The sequence below is a fragment of the Camelus dromedarius genome, chromosome 1 (genome assembly GCF_036321535.1).
Source record: "Camelus dromedarius isolate mCamDro1 chromosome 1, mCamDro1.pat, whole genome shotgun sequence".
NCBI lineage: Eukaryota > Metazoa > Chordata > Mammalia > Artiodactyla > Camelidae > Camelus > Camelus dromedarius.
The window spans coordinates 122,144,441-122,159,484 of NC_087436.1; the positions used below are offsets into that span (position 1 = coordinate 122,144,441).

Genomic DNA, 15,044 nt, shown 5'->3' on the forward strand with positions numbered 1-15,044 from the left:
TTGTATATTATCAGAGGGGAACATTTAGGAAAAAATATACAGCACTAGTTCTTGCCACTTGTATTCATTAGGTAAAAAAATTTCCTCCAGCAGTGTAAATATTAATTATTTGGAGCTTGTGTGTATGATGAATTAGCATTTTTCATAACACTGTAGTATTTTGAAGAATACAAAGAATGAATTCTTCTAGTTAAGAGTCTTCTTAATATTTTGAACAGCAGATATATATTTTATAGAAAATTCTTTTTATAATTTTGAGAAAAATTGTTTTTTCAAAAGAGTATATTTAAAATACCTTATATTTTGAAAAAAGATATTAAGTTCCCCTTGGGCAATTTACTGCCACTTGGAGCTCTTAGGTATGTGTGGCAATGCAGTTTTGAAGGGCATCTGAGTTGTTTCCAGCTTGGGGTTATTATAAATAAGGCTGCTGTAAACATTCATGTACAGTTTTTGTGTGAACTGAAGTCTTCATTCTCTAGGATAAGTCCTTAGGAGTGCAATTGCTGGGTCATATTTTTTTTTTAATATATGCTGAATTCTATGTGCTGGTATTTTAAAAGGATTTTTGTGTGTTTATTCATGAGGGATATGGATCTGTTTTCATCTGGTTTGGTATCTGGATAATACTAGTCTCATGGGAAGTGATCCTTCTTCATGCATTTTCTGGAAGATGCTGTGTGGAATTGTTATTAATTCTTCTTTAACTATTTGGCAGAATTTGTTAATAAAGTCATCTGGACGTGATGATTTCTTTTTGGAGACTTCTAAAATCATGAGTTCAATTTTCTTAACATTTTATAGGCTTGTTCTTACTGTGTGTTTCATACTGGGCGATACTGATTGTACTTTTTGAGGACTTGGTCCATTTCGTCTGAGTTGAGAGGTTGACATACATGCAGTTGTTCACCAGCGTTCCCGTGCCCCTGATGTCCACAGGGTCTGGAGTGACCTTCCCTGTTGCGTTCCAACATTGGGAACTTGTCCCCTTTTTTCTAGCTAGAGTTTTGTCAATATTATCGGCTATTTCAGTGAACTAGATGTTTGTTTCATTGGTTTTTCTCTGTTTTCAGTTTTATTCTTTTTTGTTTTTTATTATTTCCTTTCTGTTTGCTTTGGGTTTATTTTGCTTTTCTTTTTCTAGGTTCTCAGGTGGGCTCTTAGATCATTGCTTTTAGGCCTTTCCTTTTTTCTCATTATGCATTTTTAGTGCTGTAAAATTTCCCTCTCAGCACCGTTTTAGCTGTTTTCCACAAATTTTGATATGTTGTATTTTGTCAAAGAAAAATTGCACCAGAGCTAAACAGACAAGGAAGAGTTTATTCAAGATTATTGCAGTAGGGGAGAGAGGGCAAATGCAACTTCAAATACAGCAAAGACAGCTGGGGATTTACAGCCAATGGGGAGGGGAAGAGGATCAGTGGATGGAAAATTACGAAGAGGGACTTTAGCAAGAATGCTAAACTTGCTAAACTCAGCCGCGGGTTTTTTCCTGTAGTGTTTGACCAAAGTGGTACTGCCCTTGTGTGGAAGTTCTCTGTCTTGCTGGTTTGGCCCTGTCCTGTCCTTTGGCTGGAGAGAGCAGGCCTTTGCTGGGGCTTTTTTTTTTGTCGGTGGCCATTGGCCTGTCCATGTTACTGGCTTCTCCAGCATCCAATCTGAGACGTATGAAGCAAAGGAAGCCGGGTCCTGTGGGCCCTAGCCAGTCTGCCTCGTTCTCCCCACCGTCAGAGCCGTCTCACAGGTGCTTTATGCACAGTGGTCAGGGCGTTTAGTGTACCAGCGGGAGGAATAGGGAGAGTGTGTCCACGCCGTCTTCCTAGAAGGGTCGCCTTCTTATTGGCAGTTCTAACAGACAAAATACTTCGTTGCACAGGGATGGCTTCAAAACACTGTCTGCTTTGTGTCTCATTCCCAGCACCTCTTGCTCCTTCGAAACTGCCTGCTCTTTGGGGCTAAGGCCTCTGTTTCTTTGAGGGAGGGGGGGATACAGCTGAGAATAAAGAAGTCTCTGTTCAGCTCTGGCTTCCAACACAGAACTTGCGAAAGGGCACAGCAGAAACGAGGGAAGTATCAGAAATGAAGATCAAAAAGCGTTGGAGGTTTTATTTATTTTTTTAATTTCAGAAGCTTCTCTTTAAATATCAAGACTCAGAGACTTGTATTTTCAGGGTTTTACCTTATGAAGTTTATAATGTAAGGCAGGCAAGATGCACTGTGGGGCAGGTCCACTTCACAGGAAGGCTGGAGAGCTCCTGGGGGCTGGAGGAAGTGCTGAGAGGAAGAGGCACGAGCATCTCTCAAAGGGCTCTGGCCCAACCCCCTGGGGAGCAGCCAGAGGAGGGGACTAGACCCCCGTGGCCTGTAACACACGGCAGTGAGGCTGGGCTTCTAGCCTAGAAGCCTGGGAGGAGGCAGTCCTTTCCAGGAGCTCTAAGCCAAGACAGGGCATGGGTGTTGAGGCAAGGAGCCTGGGGCGGCTTTCTCCTGCCCAGTCTCCATGGGCCCCAAGGGGCATGAGTTCCCATGGTCCTTGGTTCTGTGGTCCTCTGGTGGGAAGCGCAGGACCACCACGTTTGTCTGGTTCCGGCTGGGCCACAGAGGGAGCTATGAGGTGGACAGTCCCACAGTCCACATGTAGGAGACGTCTGAGTTTCCCACAGACTAGCCATGCCAGGCAGGGCCAAGGCCAGGACCCAGTCGGCAGACGAGGGGCCGTCGGATGCTGGCCCTGGTGTGCTAGCAGGCGTCACCGGCAGGAGCAGCAAGGGCGGTTGGCCACAAGCTGTTGACATGGGACCCATCATCCTGATGCTGTGGGGTATGTAGGCTCCTCCCCACAGATACCACCTGAGGCAGGAGCAGCACGAGTGGAGGAGTAAGACTGAGAGGGGAGAGCAGCTGGGCTTTGAGGACCGTGAGTCCCACACCGACTAATTGCTTTTCCCCAAGAGTCCAAACTGGTGATTAAAACACCTCTAATCTGCTGACTCATTCAAACACTTCCAGCTGCATGTAACAGAGAATCAGACTACATTGATCTAAACAATTAGTCTTTCTCAGCATACCTGATTTAGAAGTCTAAGGAAGGGCTAGCTTCAGGCAAGGTTTGATCTGGCAGTCAAAGTTGTACTGGCAGGTCCAGCTTCTGTCCCCCCTTTCTCAGCTTCTCTTCCTAGGCATCCCAGTAGGTTTTAGCAATACCTAATGAGTTTCCCTTCAGTGGGGATGAACAACGTCTCTCCATGTAGCTTTCATGAAAGGAGGAAACCTCTTTTGCAGACGCCCTCAGCAAGCATCTCCTTACACCTCTGTCGGGAGCAGCCACAGGCCATCCTTGAACTAGTCACTGTGGCCAGAAGATGGGCTCTGCTGGCTGATGTAAAGACGGGAGGGCCCTAATGAAAACCAGAGTGCCATTTTCTAAGGAAAAAGGGAAAGAAGATGCCTCATGGCCCGAAACAGCCAGTGTCCTTCACAAGTGGCAAGATTATGGTATTTTTCCTGCTATCAGCAGAAATAAGGGTTACACATTTTAAACCTGCTGCATAGGATAAGTTTAATTTAACCAATGTCCCTCTGAATGCACTAAAAAAAGTAAGGGCTATTTGTTACCTATCTTTTTTGTTCTGACAGCAAATGTTCTATTCTGTCTTCCAGTGTGCGAGCTGCCCTTAAGTTGTCATTTGGTTAAGGTTCTTAGGAAATTTGTCTCAGGGCTCAGACTACACCACCAAATGAAGAGGCCTTGCTTTCCTGGTCCAATATTTAAGCCCTATTTTCACCGGTAAATGGTAGTCCCACATAAATGTTAACGGTAGCTAATTTGAGTTACTCTAGCCATGGTCTCTACATTATTCGTGTGTGGCTTCTTCTGCTTTGCTGCTGAATATCCCCTATGTGGTATCATTTACGTGTCTATCAAAATACTGATTAAGCAAGATTTTCATAAATCGGATAATTATCACTAAATCTGCACCTCTATTTGAAACCCAAATGGGATTTTTAAGTCTCTATACTTTGTTATGTTAGTGCTTTATTACTTTATTGTTTCTATATAGAATAAAACGTGCGGCCCCGTCAGTCCCCATGGCTCTCTCCACAGTGTGAAGCGGAGCGTTCCAGCACGTCCCCTGCATCGCCTTGCTACGGGGACGCCGGCACTTGGAGGAGGCTGGGAGCGGGCACCACTCTGACCAATGCACACTGCTCCTTTTTGTCTTATTCAGTGACACCTTTGAAAGCACTGGTTGTGACCTGCAGCTGACCGACCACCAGGGCCAAAGAGCGGGAGGGAGAGGAGCCTGTTCCCCGCAGCCATGCTGGCCGGCGGCGCACCCTTGGCCCCACTGGGCCCAGCCTCCTTCCCTGCTTGGCAGAGGCTCCCGCGCTCTCTGGTCCGGGCCCTGTGTGCTGCCTTGCGCCCCCACTTTGGCCACACCGTCAGCCTGCTGGCGTGCTGTCTGCCGCTGACTAGTTCTGCCCCTCTTCCCGGCTTGGCGTGGCCCCTCGCATCTGTCTCCCTCTTCTCCGGGTGGGCCACCCTGGGGCCCTGTTCCCCTCCCAGCTCTCAGCTCCCTACTCCTCGCTGCTCCTGCCTCCTTCCCCAGCAGCTCCCCACCAGCGTGCAAGCTCTCAGCCCTCACGGCTCTCTACACTCCGCTCTCCTTCAGGCCTCTCTGTGAAAAAGTCACATTTCCCTCCCTCAGCTGCCCGGTCCCTCAGGCAGGACTCTGCCATGCCCAGCTGACCGCCAGGTCCTGTGGGGTCTGCCTGCTGCTGTCCTCTGCCCTCCACTGCCCTTCTCTCGCCTCCCAGTTTCTGCTCTAGTCTGCTCCACGTCCTGCACAGCAGCCTGAGAACCTCTCAGGTGCCAGCCTGAGGCCTCTGCCTGGGCTCTCAGGGCCTGGACTCGTGCCGCCACCGCCTCCTCCAGCCCCACATCCTGCCGCTCCTCACTCATCCCACAGACGCTCACTGAGCACGTCCGTGTACTTGGCCGCTCAAGGAGCTGCTGCTGAATGGACCAGAACCTCTGCCCTCATGGAGCCTGGGGGGCTGGAGGGCACAAGACAGACAACAGATGTGCTAGGTTAGTTGTGATGTGGAGGGTGATAAATGCTGTGGAAAGTGTAGAGTCGGGGAAGGCAGTGTTCCCAAGGGGGACAGAGAGGGACTGATGGGAGAGGTGACAACTGAACAAAAGCGTTAATGGGGAGAAGGAAGGGGCCACGCAGCTGTCCGGGGGAGGCGCAGCCGGGAGAGGGGGCCATGGCACACGCCGAGGCCGCCCGAGCCCCCGCGGGGCCCGCAGCCAGGCAAAGTGCGGTGCGCCGGCCCCGCGCTGGCGCCGCCGTGGGCACATGCGTGGGGTGCTGCACTCTCTGTGCCAGCTGTCCTGTCCACGTCTCTGCTGCGGAGGTTTGGTTTTCTCTTGTACTCTTGAGAATCATGATTTCAGGAAACATCTGGCACCAACAGCGCTCTGGAGGCAGCCGATCCCTGAGTTTAGGCAGACCTGAGAGCGGGTCCCAGCTCGTTTCCTAGCGCTGCGACTCCAGCAAGTCACTTAGCTTGTGGAAGTCTCACCGTCTCATCCATGAAATGGTTAATGCCTGGGTTATTGTGAAAATTATTTCTTTTTCGTTTCATTCTCTCAACTAGTATTTGTGGATTGCTCCTGTGCTAGGAAGGGTCACAGGTGCTGAGGACACAGGGGTGACACCACAGGCGGGCCCGCCCTCAGAGGCTTCGTCCTGGCAGAGCGCAGTTTGTTCATTTATTCCCAACAGCCTGTGGTGCCCGCACAGTGCTCGGGAGACACTGGAGCTGCCGTCCCGTAGAGACGAGGCAGAGGACGGCAGGGTGCCTTGCTGGGTTACTCCTGCCGTTGGGCTTCATTCCCGGGGTTCCAAGGACACACAGTGAAGACAGGGCTACCGTCACGGTGCCTGCAATCGGCTGCCTCCTCGGTGTGGCACCTCCAGTTTGGAAACTTCGGCCAAACTGAAGGTGACTGATCACTGGACTGACAAGGATACCCAGGCCACGCAGTGCCTGAGCAGGGAGGCGGGGTGAGGGGCCCCGCAGGTGCAGCCTCCTTTCTGCCCAGTTACGACTGTTCCCTGCTTGGCGTCTTCGCTTACAACTACTGACACTTAAACAAATGCCAGGGCATACACTTGAAGCGTCGCCTCTGCCTTCTGTTGTGTGTGAGGTGACGGCGGCTGGCGCTCAATTTTTCTAGATCCGCCTCCTATTTTTCTAAACGTGCCAGAGTCACCAGGAAAGCCTGCTTGGAGAGTGCCAGGTCTCTGTCACTCCTGCCTCTCACGGGTGCCTCGGACTGCGCATAGCCGTTGACGGGGGCTGGGAGGGCGCCCAGGGCAGCTGGGGTCTGGCTGCGCTTGCCACACGGAGGACTTGGGAGCGGCCTTCAGACATGTGAATGTACCCTAGCGGAGAGTGTCGTGTCCACTGTGCTTTCAGTTCCTACAGTTTGGGGTGGTTTCAGAGCAGTGCTCTGATGCGCGGTCCCGGGGCTGGGTGCCCACCCTGCGGCCCACTCTGGAGGGTCCAGGAGACTCATGGACTGGGAGGCCCACGTTTCCACTGAGGGGCCGCGCGAGGGGACTGCTGATGCCGTGTCAGTAACGACTGACTCCCGCGCGTTGGGTGCACTGACTGCTGCTTTTGCATGGAGACACATCCGTTTCACCACTTGGTGTCAGCCCTCACCTGAGGAGGTTAACGGGGAGTCCAGCCCTCCTGCCAGAGTGACACCTACAAGTCGCTATCGTTTCCTTCTGCTTCCTCCTCAGAAACGGACAGCTCTTCCTGTGCGCTGTGTCTGGTTTTGGTCTTGGACAGCGTCCGTTCGCTAGAGTCACGTCTGCCTTGGATGCCGTCTTGGGCTGTGACTACCAGGCTTCCGTCTGTGCCCAGGGTGCTGGGCACTGCCCACGGGCTTCACCACATTCAGACTGTCACCCCATGGGACGGCTCTTCGCTGGTTGTCACATCCCCACCACAGTCACTCTGATGGCCCTTGGTCTTTGATCACACACACGCGTGGGCATTCACGGCTCACCCAGGCGGACACATGCATGAGTGTTCTCTTGTGCACGAGGCTGCAGAGACGGGGCCTTTTCTGGTTAAGGATTTTGCCATGGTAACACGTGCAGAAGCCTTTCCTGTACATTGTGGACAGGAACCCACGTACATGAGCAGACGTTCACAGAGAAATGGGAAAGGTGTGATCCGTGGAGAGCGTGGTGTGGGCCCACCCCCGTTTCCATAAAGTCCTTGAGGGATGGGCCCCGAAGGACAATGACAAAAGAAGATGACATGGCTCTGAGACTGCTTCCTGTCCCCTTGCTTCCTGGAGGTTTGCCGTGTCTGACTTCCCTCTACTCCCCCACAGCGCACCCGTGGAACTTCCCTGTGGCTCTCTCAGTATTGTTCACTTGAACCTGGCATGTGTCATTTAGGGGTATGTCTCCCAAACTAGACAAGAGTTTTATTTATTTATCCAGTCACTTATTTACGTCGCACGATCTCATGGATATTTACTCTATCCGACCCGGCAGTATTTGTTGTTCAGATTATTCCAGCGTTGGCTAGTGGGGGCTCTCTCAGCCGGCTCCTCCTTTGACCGCACCTCTTCAGTGTGCGTGTGTGCGTGTGTGTGTGTGTGTGTGTGTCACTTCCTTACCCTCCGGCACTGCAGATGCTCCAGGCTCATCGTATATTTCCTGCCCCCGCCCTAGAATCAGCCATATCTCAAGGAGCCCTGGTTGCTTTTACTGGAGACAGTGTGAGAGGCCAAGACCTGAGTGCCAGGTGTGCTCTTTGCTATGGGGCCTGGGCGTGATTGCTCCCAGGTCCTCTCAGCTGACAGAGTGGGGGGATGTGTGTGTACACTAACCTGTGTATGCACACGTGTCTATGAATGTTTCTATATGTAACCATCTGCATCTGTGTGAAGGTAGACAGGAGCCCATCCTGAGGTCTCCGTCTGCAGTCCGTCTCCACGTGGACCATTCTGGCCTCCTCCCTGTCTCAACATGAGAAGCCTGGCTTCCCCCATCCCCCATTACCTACTCAGTTGTTCATCTTCAGTGCACGTGTACAGTGGTTTCAGAAAGGTTCCCCCGGGCCGCTGTGGAAAACAGCTTTATAAACTAGAGCACGGTGACTCTGTGCACTGTTTTCTGCCTTCTGCCTTCTGCCCTCCAGAATCCAGTCATTTCCCATCAGCAACTTTTCCCCACAGCCCCCTAGCAACTTTCCCCAGTGAGGTTGTTTCATACACTTGCAAAGCTGTTAAATCGATGGGGTCCCTACTTCCAGCAGTGCCAGCACGTGCCAAGTGCTTAAAAAGGAGTGTTTGCTGCATGAGTGAGATGGGGGTCATCCAGATCATATCAGTAATCACAAATTGAATGCACATGTGTAAATTGCCATTTTAACTTAATTCCTGATTTCTGCTGCATCCATCCACCCAATGTTTATTAAGTGCCTCTGCGCCTGCAGTCCTGGGAAGGGGAGCAGTGCAAAGTGAACTCAGACCGAATCCTGGCCTTCCGAAAGTGGATGAATCCCCCTTGGAGTTAACCTACGTAGGTGCTCGCCCTCAAGGAGGTGGGGCACAGCTCCCCAGGCTGAGTGGGCTGTGCATCGTGACGTCTTCCCAAGAGTGCCACATGGAAGGAGGAGGGAGAAGTAGCTTTACGGTGGAGGACCTGAGCAAGCACACCTCAGCCGGGCTGTCAAGGGCAGCGTCGGAAGTGGAGAACCGTCTGCTGGCAGGAACCGTGCTATTGTGATGTGGTGACACGGACACTTTACCTCTCCAGCCCTCCTCCCCAACGCCCGTGTCCCCAGTCTAATCATGAGAAAGACATCAGGCAAACCCCAGGTGAGGGACATTCTACAAAGTACCTGACCAGCACTCCTCAAAACTGTCAAAGTCGTCAGAAACAAGGAAGGTCTGAGAACCCGTCACAGCCCAGAGGAGTTAGGGGCCGTGATGATTAAATGCTGTGTGGGGTCCCGGAACAGAAAGCGGACATCGGGGAAATACTGAGGAAATGTGAGTCACGTGTGGCTCTAGTTGATAATAACGTGTCAGTACTAGGCTCATTAACTGTGGCCAATGAACTGTACTAATGTAGGATGTTAATAAGGTGGGAGAACTGGGGGAGGGGTGTATTGGCACTCTGCTGTCTTCACAATTTATCTCTAAATCTAAAACTATTTGAAAATTAAAATTTTATTTTAAAAAAAGGAGGTCAGTATCCATTTATGATAAAAACTCAGCAAAGCGAGTGTAGAGGGAACATACCTCAACATAATAAAGGTCACACATGACAGGCCCACAGCTGACATCATACTCAGTGGTGAAAAGCTGAATGTTTTTCCTCTGTGGCTAGGAACAAGACAAGGATGCCCACTCTCACCAATTTTATTCAACATAGTACTGCAAGTCCTGGCCGGAGCAGTTAGGCAAGAAAAAGAAATAAAAGTCATCTAAATTGGGAATGGAGAAGTAAAACTGTCACAATTTGCAAATGTCATGCTGCTATATGTAGAAAATCCTGAAGACTCCATTGGAAAAACTTTTAGAATTAATAAGTGAATTCAATAAAGTTGCAGGATACAAAATCGATATAAAAATCTGTTGTGTTTCTGTACACTAATAACAAACTATCAGAATAAGAAATTAAGAAAATAATCCCATTTACAATTGCATCAAAAGGAGTAAAACAGCTAGGAATAAATTCAACCAAGGAGGTAAAAGAACTATACACTGAAAACTAAGACTTTAATGAAAGAAACTGAAGATGACACAAATAAATGGAAAGAGATTCCGTGCTCATGGATTGGAAGAATTAATATTGTTACAATATCCATACTACCCAAATCAATCTATAAATCAATGCAATCTTTATCAAAATTCCAATGACGTTTTTCACAGAAATAAACAATCCTAAAATTTGTGTGGAACAACAAAAGACCCCAAATAGCCAAAGCAATCTTGATGAAGAAGAATGAAGCTGGAGGCATCACTTGCCCTGATTTTAAACTATATTACAAACCTATAGTAATCAAAACAATATGGTGCTAGCATAAAAACAGACACATAGATCAATGGAACAGAATAGAGAGCCCAGAAATAAACCCAAGTGTATATAGTCGATTAATCTACAACAGATGTATGTACAAGAATATACGATGGGGAAAGGACAGCAGTCTCTTCACTAAATGGAGCTGGGCAGACTGGCCAGCAGCACGCAGAAGAGTGAAACTGGATGCTTGCCCCCCCCCCACACACACAGTCAGCTCAGAGTGGGCGAAAGTCTCGAGCGCAAGTCTTGAAGCCACAGAATGCTTCGAAGGAGGCATCAGCGGCAACTCCGTGACCCCGGTCTTCGTGATGAGTTTTTGGATCTGACACCAAAAGCAAAGGCAACAAAAGCAGAAATAAACAAGCGGGACCACATGAAGCTAATAAGCTTCTGTGCAGCAGAGGAACCATTAACAACATGCAGAGGCAACTTGCCAAATGGGGTAGGTATCTGCAGATCGTATATTTGATAAGGAGTTAATATCCAAAATATGCAAAGAACTCATACAACTCTATAGTAAACAAACCAATTTGAAAAATGGGCAGAAGGTCTGAGTGCACATTTTTCAAAAGAAGACATACTGATGGGCAACAGGTACCTGAAAAGATGCTCGATGTCAATAAATCATCAAAGAAGTGCAGACCAAAACCACCAGGAGATACCACCTCTCACCTGTTAGAATGGCTGTTACCAAAAAGGCAGGAAACAACAAATCCCGGAGAGGGTGTGGAGGAGAGGGAGCCCGCACACACTGTTGCTGGGCGTGGAAACTGGTGCAGCCACTGTGGAAGCCAGTATGGAGGCTCCTCAAAAACCTGAAAACAGAGCTACCGTATGATCCAGCAACTCCACTGGGTACTTATCTGAAGAAAATGTAAACATTAATTTGAAAAGATATGCGCACCCCACGTTCATCGTGGCATTATTTACAATGGTCATGACATGGAGACAACCTAAATGTCCACTGATGGATGAATGGATAAAGAAAATGGATAAAATATTATACATATTATGCAGTTATGGAAAAAGAACGAAGTCTTGCCATTTATGACATGGATGGACCTTGGGGGCATTATGCTGAGTGAAATAGGTATGACAGAAAAGGATAAATAACGTATGATCTCACTTACATGTGGAATCTTAAAAAAAAATGACCTCATGCATATAGAGAACAGGTTAGTGGTTGCCTGACAAGGTGGATGGGAGGTGGGGGATGGGTGAAGGGGTCAAACGGTGCAAATTTCCAGTTATGAAAGGAATCAGTCATGGAGGTGTAATGTACTACATGGTGGCTATACTTACTAATACTGTGTTGCATATTTGAAAGTAGCTAGGAAAGTGGATCTTGAAAATTATCACAAGAAAAAGTAAGTATGGTGACAGATGTCAACTGGACTTTTTGTGGTGATCATTTTGCAATATCAAATCGTTACATTGTACGTGTAAAACTAATACAATGTTCTGTGAACGATACCAAAAAATTTTAAAGGAGAGGAGAGCCAGGATCACCAAGGAGGGTCAGGTGGCCTGTCTGTCCCGCTGCGGTCTTCCTCTCAAAGCCCATAATCCCAGTCTAACCATGAGAAAAACAGCAAGCAAATCCCAGTGGAGGGATAATCTGCCTGACCAATACTCCTCAAAACAAGGTCATAAAAGACATGAAAATCTGAGACGCTGCCACAGCCAAGAGGAGCCTAAGGACACATATGACTGAGTGTGATGTGGTGTCCTGGCTGGGGTCTTGGAGCAGAAAAAGGACATCAGGTGAACATTGGTGAAGTCCAAATAAAGTATGGAGTTAACAATAATGTATCGACGTTGGTGTCTTAGTTGTGTCAAAACGCCCTAGAAACAGGAGATGCTCGCAATATGGGAAACTGGGTGAGGGGCATGTGGGGACTCCCTGTGCCAAATTCCTAACTTCTCAGTGAAACTCTTACAACATAAAAAGGTTATTTTTATTGAAGAAAACACTCAGTATAATAGAAGATTCCATAGATGTTTTTGGTGCTCTACATCAAAATGTTCTGGTTCTACATTAAACAGCTGATTTATTTAATTTTAATAACTCTTCTCTCTAGACATATTTGGGACACTTCATAAATGCATTTCTGGTTGAAAATGGTTTGCTTTTTCTCATTCAGCGACTTTAGTTCCTCTAGCCTCCAGGGAGTGCGCAGCACTCTTACCTGGCTATGTGGGGCTGCCTTACAGGGACTGCCCGTCCTCTTCTGTCCCTGCAGCTTGACAGTGAGACAGCACTCACGGTGGAGGGTCTCTGCCCTAGTCAGATGCCAAAGCTGTCATTCCTGCCTCAGCCGGTCACTGTGGACAGAATGGCCGGCGGGGAACAGAGAAGAAGAGCATTTGAGATCAGTGGGAGCCCCCGGGGGGTGGTCTGGTACCTGTCGGCAATGGGGGAGGGAAAAACATTTTAACTTTCCTTAAAATGTTCAAATTATGGAACACAATTAACAAAGTGTGCCAAATAAGTTAGATATTTAATGAAATTTCTCTCATTCTATTATTTATTATACTGTAAAACAAAAAATGGCATTTAATTAAGAGCTTCCTTCATGTTCATTTAAAAATAATCATCTGAAGATCATCAGTTTACACTTCACTGCCTTCTGAACACAAGTGGGAACCTTATTTATCCCTTTTTCTGTCGGTAAAGCAACTCGCATTAAGACTCATGTTCTAGGTGTTGGGGGGGGTAATTTTAGGAATCGTGTGCTTGTTTCCAGATGACCCTGGTGTCAGGATGTGCTTGCCAACAGCTTGCGGCTGGGTGCATGAGTTACAGCCTGGTCTCACCCTGGTTTGACATGCTGTTGGATAGAGAACACATCCTGTTTCATACAGCTTTAGACACCAGAATTAATGAAAAAGAGTACATTTTGTAGATGTTCTTTATTAGGTGTAGAAAAGTCCCTTCTTTTCCTGGTTAACTGAGATATTTTAATATGAATGAGTGTTGGATTTTGTTGAACTCGTTTAATGTTCTACTGTGATGATGGTGTGTTTTTTGTCCTTTATTCTATCTGATGTTTTATGTTATTTTTGGATTGTAAACCAGCCTTGCACTTGGGAGACAAACCATACTTGGTCACGGCATGTGCCCCGTTTTGCATGTCACTAGATTCAGTGAGCCTGTGTCTTGTTGAGGACCTTTGTGTCTGCTTATGAAGGATATTGTGTTTGGTGTCTGGCTTTGGCGTCAGGGTAAGACTCGTGGAGTGAGTCGGCAAGCTCCTCACTCCGCCGTTCTGGAAGTGCCTTCCATTGCTGAGGTTTCCTGGGGCTCTTTGTATATTTTGAATCCACTGTGATTTGCAAAGAAGTTTGATGGAGTCCAGCTTTTTGCTGCTTCCTTTCGTGGACCACGCTGTGCGGTCGGTGTGTATCTAGCACAACATTACAACGATTTTCTCTTAAGTTTTCGTCTAAAAGCGTCGTAGTTTTACACTTTACATTTATACTTATGATCCGTAAATTATAGAGTTAGCTTGTTAACAGCTATGAAAAATCCTGCTGGCATTTTATTGGGATTATACTGAATTTATAGATCAGTTTGGGAGTCACTGGCGTTTTAATGTTGAGTATTCTAATCCATGAACACAGTGAAGCTTTCTGTTTATTTAGGGGTTCTTTGATTTCTTTGATCAGGATTCTATAGTTCTCAACATACAGATTTGTACCTAAATACATCCTGGGGTGCTGTTATAAATGGCACTGTTTATTTCTTTTCAGTGTCCGATTAGTCTTTGGTACTACGTAGACGTAAAATTGATTTCTGTGCATTGACTTTATGTCGATACTTTGGGCAACATACTTACTAGTTCTGGGAAGCGTCTTTGTAGCTTCCATGGGATCCTCTGTGTACAGTCACATCTTCAGTGAGCAAGGCCCATCTGTTCCTTCCGTCGCACTGCATGCTTTTTTTTTTTTAATGTCTTTTGTTTGTTTGTTTTGTGAGGGAGGTAACTACGTTGATTTATTTATATTTGGGGGAGGTGCTGGGGACTGAACCCAGGACCTCGTGCATGCTAGCACACGCTCTGCCCCCGTGCTGTGCCCTCCCCCCACACTGAGTGCTTTTTGTTGCCTTTTCTTGCCCTGTTGAGCTGACCAGGACCTCCGGTCCGGGCTGACTAGGAGTGTTGGCAGTGGACGCCCTTGCCTATCCCTGGTTTTAAGGGGAGTACGTTGACTGCTCCGCTGTCAAGGACGACTGCAGCTTTGGGTTTTGCCCCCGCCCTCCTGGCCGTGTTGGAGGCTCCCTCCTGTTCCTGGTTTGCTGAAAGGAGTTCTTCTCATGAGCGGATATTTAATTCTGTCAAATGTGTTTTCTGTTGAGATGATCAAATGACTCTTCTTCTCTAACCTGTTAGTGCGGGGAGTGGCAGTAATGGTTCTCACATGTTGAGCCAGCCACGGCTGGCACTGGGGGACTGAGCCCACTGGGTCGTGAGGGACTGTCCTGTTGCTGGATTTGACTTGCTGGTATTTTGTTTAGGATTTTCGTGTCTGTATTCATGAGGGACATCGGTCTGTAGTTTTCTTTTCTTGAAATGTCTTTGTCCGGTTTTGTTATTAGGATATTACTGGCCTCATAAAATGACTTGGGAAGTATCCCTTCATCTTCTGTTTCCCGGCAGGGATCGTGTAGAATGGGTACCACTAGCAAACACTGAGCCAGAGAGCAGTACCAAGTGTCGAGAGCAGCCGTCTCGGTTAGAGAGGAGGCCCCCAAATAGCCATCTTAAAGTGTGTGTTTAAAGGAAAGTAAGGACACAGATCCCACAGAACCCTGCGCTCAGCATATTCTCTAGGAACATTAAGGCAGCTAAGGTCGTAATTCAGGCTCCTGATAAAAGAATTACTGTACACAGTTATGATAAGGGAGAGTCT

The 15,044-nt window shown here is 47.8% G+C and overlaps 1 protein-coding gene across 1 annotated transcript in view; it reads left to right on the top strand.

Moving 5' to 3' along the window:
* LOC105100866 (DNA polymerase nu) overlaps positions 1–15,044 on the top strand; it is a 108,815-nt gene that overhangs the window by 40,026 nt on the left and 53,745 nt on the right. The gene's annotated exons all lie outside the window — the stretch shown is intronic.